Here is a 26,035-nt window from a genome sequence, read left to right as displayed (position 1 = left end):
TTACAGACATTAACCATGGGTTATTCTATAACATTCAGAGTAGAAAAAAATCTAACAAGTTCCAAACACTTGAAATCATACAGATTGTATTTCCTTATCACAATATATGCTTATTTGAAATCACCGTTAAAAAGAGGTAACTTCTTAAAACTTATATGTTTAAACATTTTATGAAGCAAATTTCTGAATAAACTGGAAGACAAAGAGAAAACCAATATGGAAACTAGTAAAATATTTAGAATTGATTGGTAAGAATAGGAAAGCATGTCAAGTACATAAAGACAGCATTTAGAGTAAAGTATTAAATGCTTGTTAGAAAATCTAGTCTAAAGGGCGCCTGGGTGGCTCAGTCGGTTGAGCGACTGCCTTCGGCTCAGGTCATGATCCCGGAGTCCCGGGATCAGTCCCGCATCGGGCTCCCTGCTCGGCGGGGAGTCTGCTTCTCCCTCTGACCCTCCCCCCTCTCATGTGCTCTCTCTCTCTCATTCTCTCTGTCAAATAATAAATAAAATCTTTAAAAAAAAAAAAAAAGAAAAAAGAAAATCTAGTCTAAAAATTGATTTGAGCATGTACTCAAACAATTAGGAAAATAACTTAGTAGATCAACAAAAATTTGAAAAAAAAAAGAATAGTAATTGATGCACAAAACAAAAAGACAAAGATGATGTAGAGCGATTCAGCAAGCCAAAGCTGATTCTGAAAAGACTAATAAAACAGACAAACCTCTGGCAAGATTTTCAGGCCACTTTACTGATGACATCCTTATTATTTTGTTGGCATTAAGACAAGATAGATACTATATTAAAGGAAAACTCAGTTCAGCCTTATTGATGAACCTGTATGCAAAAATCCTAAAGATGCTTTAGCAAATTGAATCTAGTGGTGGATTCCAGAGACAAATTGAAGAAATCATAATTAATTTTATTTAATTCCTGGAATGCAAGGAACGATTAACATTACAAAGTCAAATAGAATTCTTACTGACTAGAGAAGAAATGATCATTTCCACAGATGCAAAGTATACAATAAAATTATATCATCATAAAAATATAATCTTAGCTAATTAAGTCAAATGACTTTTCCTTAACCCAGTACGGAGTGGTAGATTGCAGCTGTGCTGATTGTCTATATAATTATAGCTGTAGAAATATAATTATGGCTGTATACATAGTGCCCTGCTATATTCTTTCTTAACCACTCTGGAAGTTAGGGGTGACCATGTAACTGAGTTCTCACCAATACAGCGTGACCAGAAGTTCTTTATTTCACTTCCTAGTTGGGCATTTACACATTGGTTGGGCCTCTTGTATGCTCTGAATCTCCTATTTTTTAAACAGCTTTATTGAGATATAACTGATACACAAAAAACTGCACATATTTTTTTTATTCTTATGTTAATCCTCATACATTACATCATTAGTTTTAGATGAAGTGTTCCATGATTCATTGTTTGTGCATAACACCCAGTGCTCCATGCAGAATGTGCCCTCCTCAATACCCACCACCCGGCTAACCCATCCTCCCACCCCCTCCCCTCTAGAACCCTCAGTTTGTTTTTCAGAGTCCATCGTCTCTCATGGTTCGTCTACCCCTCCGATTTCCCCCGCTTCATTCTTCCCCTCCTGCTACCTTCTTCTTCTTCTTCTTCTTTTTTTTTCTTAACATATATTGCATTATTTGTTTCAGAGGTACAGATCTGAGATTCAACAGTCTTGCACAATTCACAGCGCTTACCAGAGCACATATCCTCCCCAGTGTCTATCACCCAGTCACCCCATCTCTCCCACCCCACCCCCCACTCCAGCAACCCTCAGTTTGTTTCCTGTGATTAAGAATTCCTCATATCAAAACTGCACATATTTAATGTAAGCAATTTGATGAATTTGGTTTCACCCATGAAACCATCATCACATTCAAGGTATAGACATACCCACCACTTTGAAAGTTTCCTTGTGTCCCTTTGTTGTTTTTTGTTTGGTTTGGTTGGTTTGGTTGGTTTGGTTTTGTGTGTGGTAAGGGAACTTAACATGGGATCTACCCTCTTAACATATTTCTAAGTGCATAATACATTACTGTTGACTATAGGCACTATGCAGTATAGTATATCTCAAGAATCAATTCATCTTACATAACTGAAACTTTACACCAATTGAAAAATTCCCTATTTCCCCCTTCCCTCAGTCATTCAAATGGTCAAAAGATATATTAAAAGGTGCTCATTATCACTAACCATCAGGAAAATGCAAATCAAAATGACATGAGATATCATCTCACACCAATTAGAATGGCTATTATAGTTTAAAAAAATGTTGGTGAGGATGGGGAGAAATTGGAGCCCTTCTACACTGTAGGGGGGATGTAAAATGATTCAGTTGATATGGAAAATAGTATGGAGGATCCCCAAGAAATTAAAAAAGGAACTACCAGAGCATTACAGAAGAGAGGGGGTGGGGGAATAGGGTAACCAGGTGATGGGTATTAAGGAGGGCACGTGTGCTGATGAGCACTGGGTGTTATACGCAACTAATGAATCATTGAACACTACATCAAAAACTAATGATGGGGGCGCCTGGGTGGCTCAGTCGTTAAGTGTCTGCCTTCGGCTCAGGTCATGATCCCAGGGTCCTGGGATCGAGCCCCGCATCGGGCTCCCTGCTTGGCAGGAAGCCTGCTTCTCCCTCTCCAACTCCCCCTGCTTGTGTTCCCTCTCTCACTGTGTCTCTCTCTGTCAAATAAATAAATAAAATCTTAAAAAAAAAAAAAAAACTAATGATGTACTATATGCTGGCTAATTGAACATAATAATAATTTAAAAATCACATGAAATAAAAAGATAAATAAATAAAATAAAATAAAAAAATAAAAATAGAACTACCATGAGATCCAGAAATACCACTTCTGAGTATATGCCCAGAATAATTGAAATAAAGGTTTTAAAGATACTTTGAAATAAGGATCCTTATTTATTGCAGCACTATTCACAATAGCCATCAACAGATGAATGGATAAAGAAAATATGGTATATACATATAATGGAATATTCTTAAAAAGAAGAAATTTCTGCCACTAGGAACAATATGAATGAACCCTAAGGACATTACACTAAGTGAAATAACCCAGTCACAGAAGGAATACTGCTTCATTCCACTTAGATGAGGTACCTAAGTAGTCAAACTTACAAAAGCAGAGAATAGAATGCTATTCTTCTTCTAGTTGACTGAAACCCAGACTTTGTCTACCTCTAGGTAGAGCTATGCCAATTCTAACGATGCCTAGAGTAGGAATTTCTTAAGCTGGGATATGTGGGACCAAGCTATGGATAGATGCAGAATCTGTGAACCTGGATGTGGTTAAGTTAAACCTTTATGTTCCCTGATTTTCAACTACAATGTAGCATTTCCTTCAATCATGAAGGTAGACTACAAACTACCTATGTACTAGCAGTGACTTCATCCTCAGAAATTAGATATTTCATATCCAACCACAATTGCTGCAAATATCTTAAAATAGAGTTTGTGATTATTGATTCTTCAAAATTATGATAGCTATTGCTATATCTTCTTATTTAATTCACAAACAAAAAATCATAGTGGAAATGGCAAAGGGATTGGAAAATAGAGCAATGAAGTAGAATAGTAAGCCCAGAAACAATAATCTGTGAGACGGAACTGTAAATGGTAGCATTAAGAGAGAAATAGATGGACCCATTAAGAAATGATGCTGGGAATATGATTACCCATATGCAGAACAAAATCAATTTGATCCCTACTACACAGCAAGTATAAAAATAAATTCCAAATAAAGTTAAATTAAAAACTGAAAATTTTGGAATAAAAGACAGGAGAATATTTTTATGAACATTGATGTATGAAAGGATTTCTTAAACAAGATTCATAAACACAAAAAATAATATTCTTAATGAATCTTGTTATATTAAAATGAAAATTCTATTCCTCAAGTAACACTATATAGAGAGTGAAAAGTGGGACAGACATTTAAACTAAGACCTTTGTAACACATAAAACTTAAGAAATCTTAGTTGTTTTTTTTTTAAGATTTTATTTATTTATTTGACAGAGACACAGCGAGAGAGGAAACACAGCAGGGGGAGTGGGAGAGGAAGAAGCAGGCCTCCTGCTGAGCAGGGAGTCCGATGCAGGGCTCGACCCCAGGACCCCGGGACAATGACCCGAGCAGAAGGCAGACGCCCAACGACTGAGCCACCCAGGCGCCCCAAGGCTTCTTAGTATTTATGATAAATAGTCAATCTTATAAATCAATGAAAAAAAAAACACAATTAAAAAAGAATTGACAGAATAAAGCTTAATGTCCAGTGAATATTCACTTTCACTAGTGGTCAAGAAAAGGGTCCATTAAAATATGAACAATGTTGCACTCATCAGAATGGAGAAGTTAATAAGTATGATAACAAAATGTGTCCATGAGAATGTGGAACAGCAGGATCTCTTGAATAAAAAGACTAAATAAAAATAGTATCAAGATGGGTGATGAAGTTAAAATCTAAGATTCTTGTATTGCTTGGAAGAGGTATTAAGATATTATTTGATTTTAGACTTTGTTAAGTATTCGTGGTAGAAATACTAATACATCCATCAAAAAATAGAAAGAGGTGTAGAAATTCCAAGACAGTAATGGAAAGGAAAATGGAATAAAAAAACTCTCAATCATCCCCCTCAAAAAGAAGAGGAAAGAAGCATAGAAAAATTAGGACAAATAAGTAGACAAACCAGGATGGTTGAAACATAACTGTAAAGGCATTGTCATAATTGAAAGAACAGATTCTGAAATCAGATTGTCTGAGTCCACAGCTTGTCTTTACCACTTACTCACTGCATGAACATAAGCGAGTCACTCAACAGCTTTGTGCTTCACATGCCTCATTTCTAAATTGAAATAGTAACTCAGCAGATCTCTATGAGGATTAGATATTATAGTCATATTAAATATTATATGATAGAATATTGATGAGCACAAAGCAACACATGTGTTTGTTGAGCAAAGGAAAATAAGATACAAAAATTTAAAGAAAAAAAGACCATGGGATGCGCCATCTGAGAGAGAGCTAATCTGATCTTTGTCATATGGAAGTCTAGTCCCAGGTAAATCAATCAATGAACATCTAGAGAGGTATGAAAAAGTTGAAGGGGATCCAGAAAATAAAAATACAAATAAAGGGGATAAAGAGGACCCAGAAAGTAGCCAAAAAAAAAAAAAAAAAAAAGGATGGGGAGGGGCGCCTGGGTGGCTCAGTTGGTTAAGCGACTGCCTTCAGCTCAGGTCATGATCCTGGAGTCCCGGGATCGAGTCCCGCATCAGGCTCCCTGCTCGGCAGGGAGTCTGCTTCTCCCTCTGACCCTCCTCCCTCTCATGCTCTCTGTCTCTCATTCTCTCTCTCGCAAATAAATTAGAAAATCTTAAAAAAAAAAAAAAAAGGATGGGGAGCAAAAAAATAGATCCTCAAGAGAAATAAGGACTTACTTAAACTGGAAAGTGAGAAAATTAAAGTGCCAAGCAATGACCATTGTTATATTATATAAATTCTGGTGAGAAAATGGTGGATCAGATTTCTTTAAGACCAGAGATAACTAAAATAGAGAAAATTAATTCAAATTAAAGGAAAAATGATTAAGATTGGAAACAATTATCATCATCATCATTATTATTCACTGAGCACCTATTATGTTAGAGCATATCGAAGGAGGCTTTAAACACAAAAAAGAAGTATGAGACATAGTCACTGACATCAAATATGTCCAACAAGCAAGGCCATGTTGCTTGTCTGATAATGATGTTGTAGCAGATAATTTTGCATAACGTGAGGGGGGATAAAGAATAAAGAACAGGGCGCCTGGGTGGCTCAGTTGGTTAAGCGACTGCCTTCGGCTCAGGTCATGATCCTGGAGTCCCGGGATCGAGTCCCGCATCGGGCTCCCTGCTCGGCAGGGAGTCTGCTTCGCCCTCTGACCCTCCTCCCTCTCATGCTCTCTGTCTCTCATTCTCTCTCTCGCAAATAAATAAAAATAAAAATCTTAAAAAAAAAAAAAAGAATAAAGAACAGCAAAAGGTCTCTTTCAATTCTAATATATTTGTCTTCTGTAATCAAAAAAAGCATTAATAGATTTGGTAGGTGAGAGGAAGGCAGCAAATATGCCTGGGGAAGTAGAAAGTGACCAGGCAAGGGTGATATCCTGGACCAAGAAGAGAGGGGATCAACAATGTCCAAAGATGCTGATAGATTAAGTACATTGGAGTCTGAAAAGTACAATGAGGTATAAGCAGTGGGCAGTCATTGAAGACCTAAGCAAGAGCAGTTATCACAGAGAGGCAGGGTGAAAAATGTGAATGAAGAAGACTTCAAAGAAAATGGGAGGAGGAATTGGAGAGAGCAAGTACACATTGCTTCTGCAAAGAGTTGTTCTATAAATGAAAGGAATGAAATACGGTGAGAGTTAGAATAAGTAATGAGTCAACAGTTTTGATTTTGTTTGTTTTGTTTTAATAAGGGAGATAAATAGCTAATAAGGGAGATAAATAAGGGAGATAGTTTATACATACACATATATATGATGACAAAAATGAAATAGACGGAGAAAAATGATGATGCATCGGAGAGAAGGAAGAACCACTGCTGCAGTGTCTCAAGTAGGCAAATAGGATGGGATTTGATTACAGATGGAGGTGCTGCCCTATCCTGGAAGGGCAGACAGTAGATTCATTGCAAAAGGAGGGAAGGAAGAGCAAATACGCCCGGATGCAGTAAATGGGTAGATGTAATAGAATGAGCTTGTGTAGGGTTTCTGATTGCTTCTTGTTCCTCAGTGAAATAGAAATTAAGCTCATCAACTGAGAGTGGGGATGATGAAAGAGGCCCTGAAGATTTCAGAAGAGACGAGAAACTATAAAATAGCTAATTAGGAGAGCCGAGGAGTGAACATAGCAAAATACAGCAAGGCAGTGGGACAGCGTAAGGGGTCCACCAGAGATTAGTGATCATAAATTCAAAGTGAGCCTCATTGGCATCGATGTGTGTTTTCCTCCAGCTGTGGTCACCTGTGTGGATGGAAGTGCTGAATTTAACAGCAGCAAAGTGATCACACTGAAGCAGAAGAGAGGCAAAGGAATTGTGTGCGTGTGCAAGTGAGTTCATTATTAGTCCCAACCATTCAAAATGCTAGCTGGAACCTACAAAGCTTGTTGAAAAATACAGATTCAGAAACTCTTTTTACCTTTTATATCTTCATTCAGAATACACTATATATAGCTGTGATTTATTTTTTTACTTCGCCAAGTGCAAAGGGATTTCTTTGCATACCTTTTTTTTTATCCAGAAACAAGTGCTAATAAAAGAAAATTATGCCTTATTATTATATAAGAACAGAGATACGTAATGGGAAACAATAAGTGTTAAATTCTGAAGAGGAAACAAGAGAAATAAAGATCAGTGAGAGGTACATTGTATAAAATATACCACCAAACGGACTCTTGAGGTCATACAAAGGAAATAGAAGATTGACATTTAGTGCTTATTTAAAACTGAAAAGGATAGCTGCAAATAAGATACTATAAAGGACTACAATGCAATTGTGTTGCTATAACCAGCAACCTGCTATAATTAATATCTACTTAAAATTCACAGAAGAATCCACGTTTCAAACATTGTCATTTTTCAGAAAAAAATGCCATTAAAAATGATGTAAAACACATGACATCCAGAAAGAAATTGTTCTATCAAATAATGATACTAGCTCTTCATCACCATCATTAAAATGTGTTAATACCATCTGTTCATTCAGACCATTATGAAAATTTACATAATATGATAAAACAATGCTTGAGACTACACGTGGATTATAAGCGTGGCTGTGGCAATGAAAACAAAAAACAAAAATAAAAAAAATAGCTAATAGTTATGTGAATATTTGTACAGCATTTAATAATAATTAGTTTGTAATTTGATATTTGTTTCTATGACAGCTGATAATCCTTGGTAGGATCCTGTAGCCAATCATACTACCTGCATAGTTGTACATATTCCCACAACCCCCCTTCACCATCAGGCCCATCTCACCTCCCGACCTGCCAAAACAAACATACATGCACCACCTAATCGTATGTTTCTTTAACAAATGGTAGAAATACATCTTTTACATTTCTGGAAACTCCGAGGGTCTAGCATAGTTCCTTTTCTAAAGAGGGCAGCAGCCTAAATCTGACGTACACCTAACCTAACTAACCTAGACCAACTAACCAGCTTATATCTACATCACAAGGATCAGTGTGAAAGGAATCCAATTCAGAGTTAATAGTTGTATTTTCTAGTTTTCAGATTTAGATAGATGGTTCATATGGACTAAATTGTGTTCCCCCCGCCAAAATTCATATTTTCAAGTCCTAACTCCTAGTACCTGAGAATGAGACTGAATTTGGAGACAGGGTCTTTAAAGAGATGAGGAAGTTAAAATGAAGTTATTACAGTGGGCCCCAATCCAATATACTGATGTCCTTAAAGTAAAGAAAATTGGGACACAGATATGTACACAGGGAAGACTATATTAAGATACAGGGAGAAGATCGTCATCTGGAAGTTGAGAGAAGCCTCATAAGAAACCAGCATGGATGACACCTCATTCTTGGGACTTCTGAGCCTCCACAACTGTGAAACATTGCATTCCTGTTGTTGAAGGCACCAACTTTGTGGAATTTTGTCATGGCAACCCTAGCAAACTAAATATAATTGTTAATGCAAATGTGGTTATGTTTTTCATGAATTTATATCATCGTGCAACCATTACCATAGTCATTTTTCAGAAAAAAATGCCATTTAAAACCAGAAAAACCAGAAAGTTTCCTTATGCTCATTTGTAGACAATACTCTCTCCCATTCCCATCTGTAGGCATATTCTACTCTGATTTCTGTTTGAACAGATTTAACTTTTCTGGGAATTTCATAGAAACTGAACCACACAGGTAATCTTTTTATATTGTTTTCTTCTACAAGTTTTGTTGTTGTAGCTTAAATTTAGGTCTATGATTCATTTAGGATCCATTTATATTAAATTTGTATTTATGGTATGAGTGAAGTAATTAAGTTCAGTGTGTGAGTATGTGTGATTGTGTTTGTGTGTATCTGTGTGTGTGTGTATCAGTATCTTACTGTCCTAGCACATTTGATTAAAGTCTATCATTCTCGCAACTCAATTCAATTGGCATTTTTGATGAAAATCAATTGACCACAAACGTATGGGTTTATTTTGGGATTCTCTGTTCTGGTTATCTTTAGGTTTATAAATAATAAACATAATACCATCACATCTTGATTAGTGTAACTTAGAGTAAGTTTTGAATTCAGGTGGTATAAGTCTACCAGTTTTGTTCTTTTTCAAAATTCTTTTGCCATTCTAGTTCCTTTGCATTTGTGTAAATATTAGGATTACTTTGCCAATTTCTCCTAACACAAAAACCAAAAACTAAAACAACAGAATTGTGCTGGAATTCTGATAGTGATTGCATGGACTCTACCAACCAATTTGGAGAAAACTGTCATTTGCAAAGTATTACATCTTCATAACCATCAACTTGGTATGCCTCTCCATATGTTTAGATCTTTCATTTTTCTCAGCATGTTTGATAGTTTGCATGATACAAGCCCTGTAGGACTTTTAACTGTATTTATTCGTAGATTTTTAGTTTTTGTGCTGTGCTTTGAAATATTTTAGCAGTTTTTTTTTTTTTTTTTAAAGATTTTATTTATTTATTTGAGACAGAGAGAATGAGAGACAGAGAGCATGAGAGGGAGGAGGGTCAGAGGGAGAAGCAGGCTCCCTGCCGAGCAGGGAGCCCGATGCGGGACTCGATCCTGGGACTCCAGGATCATGACCTGAGCCGAAGGCAGTCGCTTAACCAACTGAGCCACCCAGGCGCCCTATTTTAGCAGTTTTTTTATTGTTTGTTGCTACCATATAGAAACAAAATTAATTTTAGTATGTTGATCTTGCACCTTAAAACTTTGTTGAGCTCATTTATTAGTTCTACCATATTTTTGTAGATTCTTTGAGATTTTTCTACATTTAGGAGCAGGTCATCTGTGAATAAAGATATTTGTACTTCTTCCTTTCTAATCTGTGTACTATTTTTTTTTTCTTGCCTTATTGTCTTATTCCTCTAGCTTGAATATATAGTGCAATATTGAATGGAAGTGGTGAGAGTAGATATTCATTCCGTGTTACTGATCTTAGGGGAAAAGCATTCAGTCTTTCACCATTAAGTATGATGTTAGTTGTAAGTTTTTGATAAATTCCATTTAGCAGATTGAAGAAGTTCACTTCTATTCCTAGTTTTTAAAGAATGTTTATCATTAATGATAAACACTAACATATGCTTTTCTGAATCTATTTGATATGATATTATTAGTGTTTATATTAATGAATGTTATTAATGATGATAGTTTTTATTAATATAGAATATTACATTGATTTTTCAGATGGTAATCCAACCTTATATTTCTGGGATAAACCTCACTCGTCATTATGTATAACATATATATGCTATGGTCATTGTGTATGATCCTACTAATTTGTAATGTTTTGCTTCTGTGTTCATGTGGCATACTGGGCTCTACTTTTCTTTCCTTGTGAAATCTTTGTTTGGTTTTGGTGTTAAGGTGATACTGACCTCATAGTATGAGTTAGAAGTATTTCTTCCCTTATTTTTTTGAAGAATTTGTATGGGATGGATATTATTTTTTCTTTAAATATTTGATAGAGTTCAGTAAAAATATTTGGACCTTAGCTTTTTTGTGTGAGAAATGTTTGACTATTAAATCAATGTCTTTCCTAGGTATTGGTCTAGTTAGAGTTTTGAATTCTTCTTGGGTCAGGTTTAGTGTTTGTGCCTTTCTAAGAATGTCTATTTCATCTATGTTCTCTGATTTGAAACATCAGTCTTAAATACAGTATTTCAACATAAAACTACTCATCATGCTTCCTTAAAATCATTTTGATTGCTGTAAGGTCAAAAGTAATGCACTCTATTTCATTCTCGATTTTGGTAACTCGTGCCTTCCTTCTTTTTATCTTGGTGAGCATAATTAGAGGTTTGTCAATCCTGTTGAACTTTAAAAAAAAATACTTTCAGTTTTACTGATTTTCTCTATATTTCTATTTTATATTTCCTTGATTTCTGCTCTGATCTTTATTATTCATTTTTTTTCCTTTTTTGGGATTTTGCTTGCTTTCCCTTCTCTAGTTTTTTAAGGTGGAAGATTAAGTTATTGATTTGAAATTGTTTTTCTTTTCTCTTATAAGTGTTTATAGCCATAACTTTTTCTCTAAGAATTGCTTTGAATGTATTCCATAAATTTTAGAATGCTGTGTTTTTTATTTTAGTCCATCTCAAAATATTTTCTAATTTCTCTGTGATGTCTTCTTTGACGTATCAGTTATGTAGAATTTTTAATGTCTAAGGTATATGTAAATTTAAATATATTCAAATATTTGGGCATTTCTCTAATTATCTTATATTACTGACTTCTGATTTAATTCTGTGGTAGTCAGTGGACAAACTTTGTTTTATTTCAGTCTTTTAAATTTACTAAGACTTGTTTTATGGCCTAGTACATGTTCTATCCCTGAGAATGTTCCATGCACTGTTGAAAATGTATTCTGTTATTGGGTGGAATGTTCCAGATTTCAGACAGATCAAGTTGACGCTCTTGTTTCATATCTGTTGTATCCTTGTTAACTTCTAACTCTCCTACCAATTAATGAGAAAGACTATTGAAATCTCTGCATATATTATTTTTCTATATTTTTCCATTTTTTACAATGAAATATATTTTTATATTTTATGTATTTTCTTTTTTATGTTACATGTAAATTTATAATAGTTACCTTTTACTAATGTATTGACCCCTTTTATGACGCAGTGTCCTTTATTTCTAGTAACACTGCTTGTCCTAATGTCTATTTCACCTGATGTCAACATAACCACACAAGTTCTCTGGTAGTAAATGTTTGCATGGTGTAATTTTTCTATCTTTCTACTTTGAACCTATTTGTACTTCTGCATCAAAATTACTCTTGTAGACAGCATATGGTCAGATTACTTTTTATCAAGTTTTACAATTGCTCTCTTTTTATAGTGTGTATTCCATTTACATCCTATGTAAATTTATGTTTGACATTTAGCCAATTTATCTATGTATTTCATGTCTATATTGTATCCCCATACCTTATTTAGCACTTTATGCTGTGTTAACCATTTTTATATTTAACCATTCTAATTCTTATATTTTAAACTTAGTCTTTGAGTATTTTTCTTATTTTAGGGATTACAGTATACATGTTAACTGACCACAATCTACTTAAAGTTAATACTGGACTTAATTTCAAGAAAATATAGCAACTTTGTTCCAGTATAACTCCATTTCTTCCCTACTCCTTTGTGTTATTATTATTATATATATCACACTTACATATATATAATAAGCTCAGTAATAAAACATTATAGGTTTTGCTTTATGCACTCTTTTGATTTTTAAAGAAATTAAGAGACAAAATGGAAAATATCCTTTTTTTTTTTACAATTAAATAGCATGTTTGATCATCTCACAACAGATAGTAGTGAAGAGTATAAATTTATTATTACTATTTTTTAAAGTTACTCTCCCAAAGTAATTTGTAGTCAGGCAGGTAAGTAGCTGTCCTAGAGGAGATCAGCTCATCACATCAAGCTAAAGTGCACAACAAAGCATTAGGCCTGAAGAAGTGCAAGAATAGATAAACAAGACAAAAAGGGCTTGAAATAGGCCATCAGGCCATCAGTGTAATTCCTGTCCCAGGAAGAAATTGCTAAAGGATCTTGGATTGAATCTATAAGTTGAAAACTTCAGTAGACCTGGATACAAGAAGCTGGAGAAAGGACTTTTTGGGAAAACTACATAGTTAAACTTGACTTAGTAGAGTATATGTTGGGCTGGAAGAGGCTTTGCATATAATTTTGTGGGGCAGTTTTAAACATTTATTTATGCTCTTGGAATCCTTTCTACATGCAAAGTTTAAACAAAGATTTGGTTTGTAAAATATTTTTTAAAAAACCAGGGTGTTATACGCAAACAATGAATCGTGGAACACTACATCAAAAACTAATGATGTAATGTATGGTGACTAACATAACATTAAAAAAAAAAAAAAAAGCCAGTGTAAGATTAAAGCTAAGTGGTCTGAAGGTCCAAGATCTTCCCTCATGGAATAATACTTCATGTAATAAAACTTCATCAAGTTGTGAGGGTTCTATAAGCCTTCCTGAAACAAAAATTGAAAATCAGTGATTTAAAGCAAACTTTTCACTTAATAAATACAGAAATCTATTTCTTACCCAGGCAATTTTTCCAAAAATAGCACTGCTAGTCAATGGAAAACCTTAAGTTACAGTGTATTCAATGTTCTATATACTATGCCATTAATTAAACACAACATAAAATACTAATAGGTATTTTTAATATTTAACATCATATAAAATATATATCGGGGACAGTGGAATATCAGTGTTACTCTCAGAATTTAGTAATAAGAGTAAAGGTCAGTAAATATTGTTAACAAAAAAACATTTAGACATTAGTATTGACAAAATACAATTAAGAAGTTTAGAAATATTTCTTGTACTTTTCTCTTAGATTTTATTTTACTACTAATGGTATTATAGAATGGGAATTATTAAAACATACTTTATATGATTCTGTGATGCCCGAGTATTTTAAGATACACAAAAGAAGGTTCTTGACGATTGACAACATTATCTTCCTGGGATATAAGAATCCACAAGATGGGATAATTACCATTTGTCTGTATATCTTTCTTTGTACCTGCCCATACACGTGACTTATGTGCAGGTTTGCTTAACTGATTATATTTTGAGACAGCTCTGTAAGAAAGGAAGCATTAGCTTCATATACCATATGATTTCACTTACATGTGGAATCTAAAAAACAAAACAAAGTGCACCTTGGTGGCTCAGTTAAGCATCTGCCTTAGGCTCAGGTCTTGATCTCTGAGTCCTGAGATCAAGCCTCACATCAGCTCTCTGCTCAACAGGGAGTCTGCTTCTCCTGCTCACTCTCCTTCTATGCTCTCCCTTACCCTCTCTCTCTGAAATAAATAAATAAAATCTTTAAAAATCAATCAATCAATCACAAAACAAAGAAATAAACAAAGCAGAAACAGAGAACACACTGGTGCTTGTTAGAAGGAAATGGAGTGGGGGATGGGCAAAATGGGTAAAGGGGAGTGGACGATACAGGCTTCCAGTTATGGAATGAGTAAGTCACGAGGGTGAGAGGTACAGCATAAGGAATATAGTCAATGATATTGTAATAGCATCGTATGGTGACAGATAGTAGTTACATTTTTAGTGAGCATAGCATAACATATAGATTTGTCTAATCACTATATTGTACACCTGAAACTAATGTAACATTGTGTGTCAACTATACTTCATTAAAAAAAAATACTGATCCTCATTCATTATTAAGAGAACTGATAAGCTTGAATATAAGCTAAAAAATAAATAAGTTAGTTGTCCAGCACATAGCTGGTTGGTGTAGTGGTAAAAACGACCATTAAGAGAAATATGAAATGGTTAAGTGCTACTAACTAGATGGATGGCAGCATTAAACAGAAATTTGAAAAACTCCTCGTCAGGACATAAAGGCAGTATATAGAAAATGATTTTAATTTCAGCAATAAAAAGTGCATGCAAATAAAATACTTTGTTAATGCCATTTTGCAAAAATCAATCAATCAATCCTTGGTAGAAAAAATTGATTGGCAGTATGGTAAAGAGTAATGCTTTTCTAGAATCTATACCATCTCCAAAGAGACTTCATAACTTTTTTTAAAGTGCTTGCATAAATGATAACCAATGAAAACGATGATTATTCTATCATAGTACTAAAGGAAGCTCTAAATCATGTTCTGTCATGATAAAGTATTGGTCCAATCTGTTTCTGTATACTTGCATAGCAACACATTGATTATGAAATTTTAAAAGTGATAACATGCTTTGACCATTTTCTATAATTCCAGCACAATTTTACATTTTAAGAATTAAAGTTAGTATTTTAGCAATTGTCTTTGAAATACTCATTTAAAAAGTCAAGTGGATAAGCCATAGATTTTTGGATTCTGCTTTCAGACTTGTGACTAAATTAGATCTAACAGAAAAATTATGATAGTCTCACCAGGGAGAAGGGACACTTAGGGTTGGTTTGTTCACATTCTTCTTTTCCCAAGTGAAGTAAATACTGGCACAATTTGTCACTTCACTATAAGACTCTTTTGAAATGGAACATATGAGCTATTCTTTGAAAATACACAAAGAAAACTGAAAATAAAAGGACTTTTCTAAATGTTCTTGCAAGGTTCCTGCTGGTAGAGAAATTATTTCCATAATATGTATGAAGTTTGTATTTCTCCTAGGGATATTCTGTGTTTGAAAGAGTAAAAAAAAAAAGCATCAGTAAAAAATAACAAAATAAAAACTGGATGGAAACCTCCAGGAGAAATAGCAATAGTTTTAAATTCTACCAAAATTAAAGTTTAGGGTTTTTCCTTTCTTTCTTTCTTTCTTTCTTTCTTTCTTTCTTTCTTTCTTTCTTTCTTTCTTTCTTTCTTTCTTTCTCTTTAAAATTTGTATCACAAGATCAAAATAGCATAGAGGATGAATTACTAGTAACTATCTTTCAAAAATGTAAGGGGAAAAAAGCAACATACGCTACCATTTACTGTAGATTTGAGCAGGAGACAGATTGCAGTCAAGAAAATGTCACAGGGGCGCCTGGGTGGCTCAGTTGGTTAAGCGACTGCCTTCGGCTCAGGTCATGATCCTGGAGTCCCAGGATCGAGTCCCGCATCGGGCTCCCTGCTCGGCAGGGAGCCTGCTTCTCCCTCTGACCCTCCCCCCTCTCATGTGCTCTCTGTCTCAAATAAATAAATAAAATCTTTAAAAAAAAAAAAAAAGAAAATGTCACAATTTTTTCACATCAAAATGACAAAGGGAGATAACATCTTTTGGGTTTAATTGCAAAAAATCAATTACATATAAAATCAAAGGATGATGATGGGCACAGACAGGCCTGTCATTAAAATATATATAACCATCATACAGGTATGACTAATGACTGATCACTGTTGGTCTTAGAAAAGATTAAAAATACCACTTGTAAATCTAAGCAAGAGATATATAAATGCATAACTAAATGAAATTTGTTGGAAATCAAATTGTCCTATGGACTTATATAATTATGTCAGAAATAATTATCTGGTTCCTATCATTTTATTTTGTGAGTTTATGTTCCTTAGACACAATAATTAATGCTACCAATTAACTTAATAATGATAATAAATTCATTAATTAAATTAATTACTAATATTTATTTAAAGGAGAACAATTTCCTTTTTAACTACTCACTTGTAAATTTGTTCAAAATTTAAAGAAAATTTTTCGAAATAAAAACCATCCAAAGCAATAAGTTCCCTGATCATTTCAGTTAAATAAAATGTCTTTCCCTTTTGAGCTCCCACAACAATTTATCCTTATCTTCCTAACGGCCCTTAACATTATCTTATTGAAATATATATTTTTAACATGTCTATCTCTTCATCATACTGTATAAACTAATTTAAGGCAAAGACCATTTATTTTTTATCATTGGTCCCATATTAGCAGATATCCAAAAGAAAAGAAATGTTTAAAAATTACTTAAGTGACTGAATGTCTTCTAACTTATTGGATCTGAAATTGTGAATTTTCTATATTGCTATGCCTTGGACATTCATTTAAAAATGAAATACATTATAAAACTTATTGCTCAAATTTATCATTTTATAGAAAAACCACTCCCCACCTGTGGCTACTTTCAGGAAAGGTAGCAAAAAAAGAAAAAAAATATATATAGGAAATTTGATATTTCAGAGGAATCCAAGGAAATTTACCTCAGTAGATGGGAGAAGCAAAGAAATTAGTATCATAAAAGCCATAAAGGTAATTTGGTAAATGTGTATCTTCTCTGTCTTTAATGGTTTTTAGTCTTATGGGAATAACATTCTAGATTTATATTTTACATGATAGTCTAAAACATTTAAGATACAATCATTTCTAAATATTAGTGACATTTTGGCTCATAGATACAGAATAAGTACCTTGTTTTGAAGGTTCATAATCCAAAACCTGAAAGGTTTCATGTTATTATACAAATCCCCACCTGGCACATTACATTTCTTGAAACTACAAACCAAGTCATATTATTTAATGGGTAAGCCTTTCTCCAACTTTGGACATTTCTGAACTCTCAAGGGTATATTGGGGTAAATACAGAAACAAATCATTTATTCCTGAAGTCTCTGTCCCATTTTAATAAATGATGTCAGCAAGGGCACTCTGCATTGAAAAATCTAATAGTATTGACTCTTTCAGTCCACCCTGGTGTTAGTTTCCTGGTGGGAAGTATAAGTGGCAAAAGAAAATATACAAAGATAAAATATTCTCTCATGTGCTCAGGACACTCAAGTAGATGCTGTAATAGATAACTGCTGTACCTCCCGGATTCACTCCCTAACTAGCTGTGGTTAATGTGACTTGCTCTTGGGTCACAGACATCCCCCCTTCTCTGAGACAATACCCTTGGCTTCCAAGACCCCCTTCCCGTAGAGGGTTACTTGCCCTTCCTTCCCCTGTGAATAGCCCACAGCCAAATCTGACAAGGGATTATAAAAGAATGGCCCCCTATGCTGCAAGGGAAGGCACCCTCTGGGCTGATGGAAGGGCATCAGGCCAAATCTAGACTTTGCTGGAGAGCACATTCTTGCTTGGCTCTCCCCAGTTCTCTAGTGTACCTCCCCTTCTCCCTTACAGGGGAAGGAAAAAACAAAACAAATTGCCCTAACTAATGTGAGTCTGTGTCAATCTCTGTTTCTGGGGAATCTGACCTATGACAGCTATTATCAAAAGTAGTCCTGCAAAGGCATTCTCTGTGAATTTTCCCCTCGCCAGCCTTACCCAGGTCTAACATCCTCAGGATCCACTTTGGTACATGCTCCCCGGGTTCTTCTGTACTCGTCAGGTCCTGCAATTCCTTATAGGCTATTTCTTCCTAGATTTGGACTTGTAATTACATATTTGGACAGTGCTGAATCTTGGCTTTATTTGTCAGACTGGAGAAAAGGGCTCATATGGTGAGGAGGGGCTGCTTCTGATGAAAAATAGAACTCAGGATAGTGTGGGGGTTCAAGATTCTGAGATTGGTCATCCTAAATGTGTTCATTCCAGATCATGGGTCCTACTCTTCCTCTCTCACGGCCCTGATTTGACACAGGAGATCTCCTAAGTCACCACATTTTAGTCTTTGCAGATCTGTTCCCCTTATAATCAGACTGTCGTCTAGATTTTCAGCGAAATCTGCCAGAAGCTGTGAGAAATAAGAAGTTGTCTAGAGCTTCCAGAAGTCATGTGACTTTCAGAGACTGCCCTAAAATGGAAATGGACTCTCCCAAGCCTGCTGTTCTCTTTTTGTAATCTCTTGATTGACACCAAAGGTATTCATCTTATTTCACAATTCTTATAATCGTCCCCATTTTAATTAAGTGCCACAACCATTTGATCCCCCTACTCTCCCTTCTATTTGCACTTATTCTCAGTTAAACAGAGGTGAAAGTTTAAGAAATGGTGGTGCAGCTGCTTTCCAAGAGTTTTCAACCTCGTTTACAATCCACAATGGATGACTTCGGATAGGTGAGCAATGCAACTCCCAAATCTCATTCTGAGGATTGGTTTTCTAGAACCATTCCACATACTAATTGTATTAACCCTTGTTGTCTGAACTAGAATTAGAATTTGAGGTAGAGATTAAAAGGCTGATAGTTTGGGAAGTGCAAGCCTGAGAAGAAAACATACAGTGAAACAAGGTAACAAAAAAGTGAAACAAAGTGATACAGCATGTTACTATACTGGCCACAGCATAAGGGGCTGCCATGAAGAGAGATATACACCCAGAATCACTACCAAGATGAGCTTTCAAAACACCTGAGACCTCCCTAGAAGGATTTCCAGCAGGAACCAAGTGTACTACTAAGTGTTCACCAAAGAGAAAAGAAATAGGGAACATATATGTTCACCTCCCTCCTATCTGTTTCCCATTGTCTGTTTCACTCAAGGGCGAAAACTGCTCTGCTCTTCCTGGATCTACACCATCTTGTCCTCTTCAATGGCCACTCCAGAAGCTCAGTCAGGAACATCACAAAGGAGAGAGAGAGAGAGAGTAGTATGGTCATTTGGCCCAAAACTTGTATTCACAAAGATTTGGATATGTTAACTTTTGATAGTATCTTCAAAGTTATAATAAATAAATGATATTCTATTTTTGTAAAACACACATATCTCAAAAGCAATAATTTATTAAATGCAAACATTTAAATACACTGTATGTTATGAACTGAATGAACTGTGTTTCCCCAAAAATCATACCTTGAAGCCCTAACTCCCCATGTGACTGGATTTGGAGATAGGGCCTCTAAAGAGGTCATTGAGGTTAAGTGAGGTCACAGGGTGGGGCCCTAATTCAATATGACTGGGGTCTTGATAAGAAAAAGAAGATGTAGCAGCACAGAGAAAAGACCACACGAGGGAAGAATGAAAAGACAGCTACCCACAAGCCAGCGACAGGCCTTAGGAGAAACCAAATCTGCCGACATCTTGATCTTGGACTTTTAACCACCAGTATTGTGGGAAATTGAATTTGTATTGTTTAGCCACCCAGCCATGGTATTTTGCTGTGGCAGGCCTTGCAAACAAATACATTGCATAACACATATTTTCATCTGTTTGGGTTTTTCTTCACTTTCTATTAATCTTCAGAGATTTTTCAGAAATGCATGTCACCCATTCTCTGAAAAGCTCTACACTTATTTTATTGTCCCTAAATATTCTCCACGGCATTTAGGAACCAGAAGATTAACAGATTCATTTTGAAAAAAAAAGGCAAATTTGTCAGTTTATTTATGTGTAGGACCTGTGTATTTTGCTTCTCTCACAAACTTGCATGCTATGAAGCATTGATGCCATTAAGATTAATTGGAAATATTTCCTGACACCAAGTAAAATATTGCCTAATGGCAAATCTCCCAGCATAGAGATAAAATTGGGAATTAAGTCTTACAGAATGCTAGGTAGATGACAGAGCTAGGAACTTCATACTTAAACATGTCTTTCTCATTTTTTTAAAGGTAGAAGACAGAGCTAGGAACTTCATACCTAAACATGTCTTTCTCATTTTTTTAAATTAAGAATGAGACACAATATAATATTTAAAGATTTAAAATAATTACACATGATCACATCATGAAACAACTACTTTTATTTTTGCATTTTATCTCCAGGACTTAGAATGAATATATATTTAACCATTTGTTATCATTGAATGACTGCTATTTTGTATTCAGTTTCTTCGGATTATGTCTTAAAGTTTTTCATTATTTCTGAGCATTACATTAATCATATTAACTGGATTCATATTGTTTCTTGATGTTGGTTTGCCATAATTTAATTTGTATTTTTCAGTGCAATGAACGTAATACGTGTTTACCATAACTATCTCTTCTTTTGGGAAAGGCACTTTGTCCACTTATCTCTTGGGAACTTGGATTTCTTATAAATGTCATTGAGTCATTTAAATAGTCTAGGGCTAATTCACTTACTTAAATATTTGCTATATTGCCCAAGTGCTATTATTCTTTTAAATGGCATCCAGGAATTTCTCTTGTAAATGTTGGCGGGGGGGGGGGGTTAATGCAATTTAATTTTTTTTTTTTTGCAAAATATTGATTTAGATAAAGTTTGAATCTATCAGTCTTTGTGACTAAGCTATAGATTCAATATAACTATATTGTAATAATAATAAATGTATTATTCTTCCCTAAATTTGATCAACAAACTAACTCTGGGTTATTAGACATCTATTCCCCTTTATTATTATCATTTTTGCTGTAAAATAAAGATCCAACTTAATTTTTAAAAATTGCTTTTAATTAAAAACCCAAAGCTTGATGAATAAGGACCAATGAAATAAATTAAGATGCATATATACAAAACATAAAATATAACCACTAAAAAGAAAGAAATAGATCTAATTATGCTGCTATGAAAACGTTTCCAACAAATCAGGTAACATAGCAAGATACAAAGTACATGAATGACACAGTATTTTCTTTTTAAAAGATCAAACATTGGGCGCCTGGGTGGCTCAGTCAGTTAAGCGACTGCCTTCGGCTCAGGTCATGATCCTGGAGTCCCGGGATCGAGTCCCGCATCGGGCTCCCTGCTCGGCGGGGAGTCTGCTTCTCCCTCTGACCCTCCTCCCTCTCATGCTCTCTCTATCTCATTCTCTCTGTCTCAAATAAATAAATAAAATCTTTAAAAAATAAATAAATAAAAGATCAAACATTGATGTTTTAGCATATACATTTTCTGAATCATACACCAGAAATAGTATCATTTATCTGTGGGAAGTGTATAATCCAGAAGATAGCTGGTTAGCAGAACTTTATTTTCCATCTTATGGACTTCTTAAAGGAAAAACACAAAACAAAACATAGTGACTCCGATAAGAATTTTCTCAAATCAGAAAATGAACTAAGGATAACCGAGGTCTTCACTATAACTAGTAGTTCAATTTCGGACTAGGGACTTCTATTTTCTATTTGTTCTATTCTCCTTAGGACTCCCGATGAATTTGTAATGTTCTTTAACCCATAGACACAGGTTTTATAGAGGGTAAGTAGAGACTAAAATGTGATTTCTCTAATATCCCAAAATATAAGAATTTGGAGCATTCCATTTTTGAGCCTGGGTTTCCCTTGAACTGTCAACAAGTTAATTCAGAGAGACTCACAGATGCTCAGACAGATTCCCCTTTTTATGTTTTTCAACTCCTGTGCTGCCCTGCTTTTACCTCTGGGCTGAGCCTTCTCTGACAACAACAAAGTTCATTCAAAAGTGTTTTCATGTGCGTCTCCCAAAGCTGCCAGTCCTGTAGTGATAAGAATAGTGTTAGGTGCCATAGCTTAGTGAGGAAAATTGATTTTTCCCCATTATGTGCTAACTGTCACCTAAGACCGGAACCAACACTACTCATGAAAATTTCACAAAACCACTTGAAGAAAAAATACAGGCACTTCTGTTTTCTAGCTCATTTCTGACATCTTGTCAGTAGCCGCTCACACCAAACCACCCATATCTCTGAATCAGCAAGCAATGATTTATAGCTATAGGACAATCTCAGTCCATCCCTACAGAAAAGTGCTGCCAATTACATAGTCCTCATTTCTATTTTACCCTCTGGGACAATTTGCCACCTAGAACCTTTGCTTCTTGTTTGAATAATTAAAGACTTCTCTTGGGTGGTTTTTCCAGAACCAGGCAATTCTCAATGCAATGCATGTAAGTCTCACTTAGAGAGAAGCAGGTTTATTATTAAGATGACAGGTTTTTCAAGTGAGATTTTTTTTTTTCCCCTCAGCCAAAATTTAACTAGGATCATCAGGTCCAAGTAGCCACAATGTGCCCATTCAATCAGGTTCTGCTAGAAAAAAGTGTCTTCCCAACCTTTGGCATTAGGATAGAAGCTTGGTACCTAAATCACATTTGTACGTAGTCTGTTGACACTTTCCACATCTTGCTGAAGCAAATATAGCCTTTCCACTGTTTAACTTTTATTTATTTATTTTTTAAAGATTTTATTCATTTGACAGAGAGAGACACAGGGAGAGAGGGAACACAAGTAGGGGGAGTGGGAGAGGGAGAAGCAGGCCTCCCGCCGAGCAGGGAGCCCGATGCGGGGCTCGATCCCAGGACCCTGGGATCATGACCTGAGCGGAAAGCAGCCCTTAACCGACTGAGCCACCCAGGCACCCCCACTGTTTAACTTTTAAAGATTTCAAACATTTATTGCTACTAATTAACATATCATTCATTTAAAGTAAATATGACCTTTGCCTCATTGTATTTTCTGGCTCAGTTTCCTTGGTCTACAGAAATAACTGCACTTGATTTTTTAAAATATTTTGTTTATTTATTTGAGAGAGAGTGAGAGAGCACGAGCAGGGAGGAGGGGTAGAGGGAGTGGGAGAAGCAGGCTCCTCACTGAGCAGGGAGATTGATGTGGGGCTCAATCCCAGGACCCTGGGATCATGACTTGAGCTGAAGGCAGCTGCTTAACGGACTGAGCCAGCCCTTGATTTTTTTTTTAATCTAGTTTGTTATGGAAAACATAATTCATATTAATAGTATCAGTTTATGACAGATTCCTTTAGTTTTCAACCATAGGTGATAAGGACAAAAAAAAAAAAAAAGGAAAGGAAAGCCAAAGAAAGAAAAGAAAACCACATATCCGTGTTCACAGCTTCTTCTTGCTCAGAACCACCAGGCCAGCTCTAAGGGTATTTTTGTCTTGCCTGTTCTCCTGAGACTCTAATGTTTATACAGACCATGAGTGAAATTCACAATTGAAGGAAGAAAAGTTAAATTGTTCTTTGTAACTAAAATTTGACACAAAGTAGCTTTGCGGGGGGGGGGGGGTTACAAAAAAACAACACATAATTAATGAGACAGAAAGAAAAAAGTTTAAAGAAACAGTTTCTGGAGGAGCTTACCATGATGAATAAGACTGTGTGCCAAGTGGGTGATGAAGACTTTTAGGTCATTTATTCTTCCTGTGATACATCTTTGAGAAACTTCCAGACAATTTTAATTTAGTAGCATATGAATATACCATTCTTTACTTTCCTCTTTTTCACTTAAGTCTGAATTTTTTCATTATAGCATTACGTTCTATTACTCAAATATAACATCTTATTTAATTGATTCAGTATTAATGCATATTTATTTTGTTACTTACTAATCTTTGATATTACAAAGAGTAAGTAAAATTATGCATATATAATTTTTATTTGTGTTCTTATGTTTATAGAAAAATGCACAGAAATAACATTGCTAGGTCAGAGGATTCATTCATTTCAGTTTTGGTAGAAATTGCCAAATTGTCTTGTATAGGAGTTGTACCAATTTACATGACCACCCATGATATGTAAGAATGCCTGTGAACCTCCTCCCAATTTCATCAATGGAGAACACTTTCAATTGGAGGAGTATGTCAATATGATGGTTAAAAATATGGTTTCTTGGTAAAGGCTGAATTTTCATCTCTTATTATAATTAAGGATTAATATAAAATCATATTAAAGATTCACTTCTGTTTTATTTTGTGTAAACTGTTTGTATCCTCTGACTACTTTTTAATGAGTTGTTGGTATTCTCATAGTTTCGAGTACTCCTTAAAATATACCCTAAAGAATTAAGAAATTATTTTCTGTAAGAAAATTAATATCTCTTATGAATAAAGAGGCAAAACTTCTCATCAAAATACCAGCAAAACAAATTCAACTACATCTTAGAAAGGTTATTATGCACTGTGACCCACTGGCATTTGTCCCAGTAATGCAATGCTCGTTCAACATAAGAAAGCAAATCAGTGTAATTTACCACATGAATAAAATTAAGAGAAAAAACACCTCATTTCATTTCAAATGACGGAGAAAAAGCAAGGATACTTGTCCTTACCACTACTGTTCAACATTGTCTAGAAGTTCCAGCCAAAGCAGATAGGCAAGAAGTAAAACAATCTCTAATCAAAGATGACATGATTTTATATACATATATATACCCAAAAGAACCCACAAAAACTATCACAGCAAATAGAAAAATTCAGATAATTTGCCAGGTACAAGAGTGACACACAAAAAATAGTTGTGCTTCTATATATATACCAGAAATGAACATTTAAAAGGCAATTAATAAAATGAATACATTTATAATAACATCCAAAAGAGTAAATTGCCCAGGAATAAATTTCATCAAGAAACTAAAAGATACTCAAAACTGGAAAACATTTTTGGAAGAAATTAGATAAGAACTAAATAAATGGAAAGACATGCAGTGTTCGTGTAGTGAAGACAATATTTTTTAGAGGGCAATACTCCCAAAGCAATCTGTACATTTAATGAAATCCCTACCAAAATTTCAACAGCCTTCTTTTTTTCTTTGCAGAAATGGAAAAAGCCAATCCTCAAATTCATATGGACTTTGCTGAAAGCCTCAAATAGTCAAAACAATATTGTAAAAAAAGAAAGAACAAACTTGAAAACTCACACGAATCCATTTCAAAATGTACTGCAAATCTACAGTAATCTAAACATTGTAGTACCAGTGTAAGACCAGACATATAGGCCAATGGAATAGACTTGAGAGTCCAGATATAAAGCCATTCATCTGTAGCTAATTGATTTTTGACAAGAGTTCTAAGATTATGAAATGGGGAAAGAATAGTCATCATTCAACAAATGGTGCAGGGACAACTAGCTATCCATAGGCAAATGAATGAAGTTGGACCCCTACCACATACAATACACAAAAATCAACTCAGTGGGTGCTTGGGTGGCTCAGTTGAAGCATCCAACTCTTGATTTCAGCTCAGGTCATGATCTCAGAGTCATGAGATTGAGCCCCGTGTAGGGCTCTGCACTCAGTGGGGAGTCTGCTTAAAGAATCCCCCCCACACACACCTCTGCCCCTCCTCTTCTGCTGGCACACTCTCTCAAAAACAAAACAAAACAAAACACAAATATCAAAATAGATTAATGATCTAAATATAAGAGCTAAAACCATAAAACTCTTAGGAAAAAAATAGCAGTAAATCTTCCTAATTTTGGACTTGGTAATGGAGTCTTAGATATATCAACAAAAGCATGAGCACCAAAAGAAAAAGTAGATAGGGATGCCTGGGTGGCTCAGTCGGTTAAGTATCTGCCTTTAGCTCAGGTCATGATCCTAGCGTTCTGTGATCAAGTCCCACATAAGCCTTGCTCAGCAGGGAGTCTGCTTCTCTCTCTGCCTCTGCCTGCCACTCCCCCTG

This window comes from Mirounga angustirostris, unplaced genomic scaffold (assembly GCF_029215605.1).
Source record: "Mirounga angustirostris isolate CCGP_5_RB_7025 unplaced genomic scaffold, mMirAng1.0.hap1 SCAF_2, whole genome shotgun sequence".
Taxonomy (NCBI): Eukaryota; Metazoa; Chordata; class Mammalia; order Carnivora; family Phocidae; genus Mirounga; species Mirounga angustirostris.
Note: the sequence above shows the minus strand (reverse complement) of the source record.